The 3,605-nt window shown below is 39.1% G+C and overlaps 1 non-coding gene across 1 annotated transcript; it reads right to left on the reverse strand.

Annotated features, from left to right (window-relative positions):
* Positions 1 to 3,083: 3,083 nt before the first annotated feature.
* LOC120094938 (U1 spliceosomal RNA) lies at positions 3,084 to 3,244 on the reverse strand. Its single transcript, XR_005489615.1, has one exon. It is a non-coding gene; the product is annotated as a U1 spliceosomal RNA (small nuclear RNA).
* Positions 3,245 to 3,605: the final 361 nt, after the last annotated feature.

Here is a 3,605-nt window from a genome sequence, read left to right on the forward strand (position 1 = left end):
AAAAAATGGATTATTTGTCTTTTGATATCTAGTTGCTTGAGTTCTTTATATACTTTGTACATTAGTCTTTATCGGATGCTGACTTTGTGAAAATCTTTTCCCATTCTGTCAACTGCTGCTTTGTCTGCATGACAGCGTCCTCTGCCTGACAAAAGTTTTTCAGTTCCATTTATTAATTGTTCATCTTAGAATCTGTGTGGACAGTGCTCTGTTCAGAAAGTCTTTCCCTGTCCTGATGAGTTCAAGGCCTTTCTTTTTTCTTTTCTTTTCTTCCTTCCTTCCTTTCTTTCTTTCCTTTCTTTCTTTTTTCCTTTTTTCTTTCTTCCTTTCTTTCCTTCTTTCTTTTCTTTACTGTTTTTGTTTTTCACTTTCTTTTCTATCAAGTTCAGTGTATCTGGTTTTATGTTGAGTCCTTTGGTTCATTTGGAGTTGAGTTTTGTGTGATAACTAGGAGTCTATTAGGATATGTCTACATACAGCTGTCCATTTTGACGAGCACGATTTGTTGAAGATGCTGGCTTTTATGCAGTTGAGTCTTTCCGGCTTAAAGGAAAAAATTGGATGTCCGAAGTTGTGTGAATTTATATCTTGATCTTCAATTCAGTTCCACTGATAAGAATGTCTGTTTTCATGCCGTGCTGCTTGTTGCAATATCTCTGCATTGCATCTTTAAATTGGGAGCAGTGAGACCTCCGGCAGGTGGTGGTTGTTGTTGCTGCTGCTGCTGTTAGTCAGGATTCTATTAGCTATCCTAGCGTTTCTGTGTTTCTGTGTGAAGCCGAAGTCTTGTCCTTTCAAGATCTGTGAAGAATTGTGTTGGAACTTTGATGGGGATTACATTGAATTAATTAGTTAATTGAATCATCTGTAGATTGATTTTGGTAGGATGGTTACTTTCATTATGTTAATCCTACCAATTCATGAGCAGGGAAACGCTTTCCATCTTCTGATAACGGGTACTGCAGATTTAAAAATACTTTGTATTTTACAAACTTGGATGCTCTTGTGTTTGTGGCATAGATGTTAAGGATTAAAATTTCCTCTTGGTGGAATTTTTTTTTATAGTATGTAGTATCCTTCCCTATCTCTCCTGACTGATTTAAAGTCTAGTTTGTTAGATATTAAAATGGCCACACCAGCTTGTGTCCTAGGTCCATTTGCTTGGAATATCTTTTTCCCGTCCTTGAGTCTGAGGTGATGTCTATCTTTGATGAGAAGGTGTGATATTTGGATGCAGCAGAAGAATGGCCCCTGTCTTCATATCTGTTCTGTCAGTGTTTTTCTTTTCATTGGGGAACTGAGAGCACTGATATTGAGGGATATCAATGATGATTCTTATTATTTTGTTTTTGGTGGTAGTGTGTTTCTCTTCTTTTGATTTTTATTGTCTGAGCTTATTTATGCCTTGTCTTTTCATAGTTAAGTTAACACTCTTAGGTTGGAGTTTTCCTTCTACCATCTTTTGTAGAGCTGAATCTGTAGGTAAATAGTGCTTAAATGTGGTTTTTATCATGGAATATCTTGTTTTCTCTATAGTAATTGAATGTTTTGCTGAGTGTAGTAGTCTGGGCTTGCATCTGTGGTCTTTTAGAGTCTGTAGCTAATCTGTTCAGGTGCTTCTGATTTTTAGAGTCTTCACTGAGAAGTCAAGTGAGATTCTGATAGGTTTTCCTTTATATGTTACTTGGCCTTTTCCTCTTGTAGCTTTTAACATTCTTTTTTTTCTGTACATTTGTTCTGTAATGTGGGGACTTGCTTTTCTTGCCCAATCTATTTGGTGTTCTGTTTCTTTTTCTACATTTATATGCATCTCCTTCTCTAGGTTAGAAAATTTTCTTCTATGATTTTGTTGAAAATATTTTCTGGAATCTTGAACTGGTTTGTTTTCTCCTTTCTCTATTTCTATTATTCTTAGATTTGTTTTTTTTTCATAATGTTCCAGATTTCCTGGATGTTTTGTGTCACAAGATTTTTTTTTTTTAGATCTAATACATTTTTTGACCAGTGTATCCATTTTCTCTGTCTTCAATGTCTGAGATTTGCTCTTTCATCTCTTGTATTCTGTTAGTAAAACTTGCCTCCCTAGTTTATATTTGAAATTCTAATTATTTTACTTCCAGAATTCCCTCAATTTGGGTTTTGTTTATTGACTCTATTTTCATTTTCAGGTCTTGAACAATTTTATTCATTTCCTCCCACTGTCTGTGTTTTCCTGCATTTCTTCAAGGGATTTATTCATTTCCTCTTACTAACTGTTTATATTTTCCTGGATGCCTTTAAGGGATTGATTCACATCCTCTTCAGGGACTTTACAATCCTCATACAGGCTGTTTTAAGGTCTTTTTGTTGTGCTTCAGCTCTGTTGAAATATTCAGGGCTTGCTGTGGTAGAGTTTTTGGGCTCTAGTAGAGACATCAACCTGGTTGTTATTGATTGTATTTTTACTCTAGTGTCTAGGCATCTGGGATTTGTATGATTATAGGTCTAGGTGCTGGAATCTGGCTTTGGCTTTGTTGGGTGGGTGTTTTTGTCCTTGGTTTCTTTTTCCTGTCTGGATTTTCAGAGAGTATGATGACTGTGTGTTGCTGGTATGAAGTTTTCTGTGGCCATGTTTTCCTGGCCTGCCCAGCTGGTGTGTTCCCAGGGAATGCCTACTGGTTCTAGAGGCTGGGATACTGGCATGATTTGGGAGAAGGAAGGTCGGAGGAGATCTTCGGGGTCAGAGAAGAAAGAGAGACTGCAGCAGGTGCTCAGTTACAGAGCTGGGGTTGAGAGTAGGGGGTTGAATCTGGAGGAGCAGAAGGCGAGGTGAAGATGTGCAGGCATTCTACCCGTTTCCCTGGCACAAGTGGCTTTTGGGTAGTCAGGGTATGCCTGCTGGGGTTGGAGGTTGAAATTAAGCCCAAAGATTTTTTTAAAGATTTATTCATTTTGCATTATTTTGTAGCTCTGGGGTGAGCGATGACTCGATACATGCACATACACATCTTATACAACTAGCCATGGATGCTGTGTGTTCATGGTGGGCCATGTCATACCCAAAGCACAGTGTTTCACAGTCCGCCCTCTGCCTCTTGGAGTGGGGGAGAGCATGAAAACAGCTTTCCACTCCCACAATTTATGCATGCAAGCTTCTGGCGTTTACAGAAATTGCAGGGATCAGCACATCTGGAGGGGAATGGATAAGTCTCACCCTAGGACAGTCACCTTCATGATCACAGTACCTCCCCTGCCAGGTAAGTAGGCTCTTTCTCTTGCCACTCCTGTGATGTTTCTAAGGGTTTTGTAAGGGGGATATGGGTGCCTTGTTAGAACAGTCACTGGATACTTCTCAGCAGGCTGACCAGTTAGGAGTTTCTGCATTAACTTTTACCTTCTGAAAAAAAGCTTTAGGGAGATGGGGAAATGGGTCCACAGTAGCCGTTTTCATAGAGGATTATGCTTTGATTCCTAGCACTTTTATCAGGTAGCTCATGATTGCCTGTAACTCCAGAGGATCTTGATGCTCTCTCTGCCCTCCATGGAAGCTAACACAGACACACACAGATACACACAGAGACACACATACACTATATACACATACACACATACTACACACACACACA

This window comes from Rattus norvegicus, chromosome 9, assembly GCF_036323735.1.
Source record: "Rattus norvegicus strain BN/NHsdMcwi chromosome 9, GRCr8, whole genome shotgun sequence".
NCBI classification, from domain to species: Eukaryota; Metazoa; Chordata; class Mammalia; order Rodentia; family Muridae; genus Rattus; species Rattus norvegicus.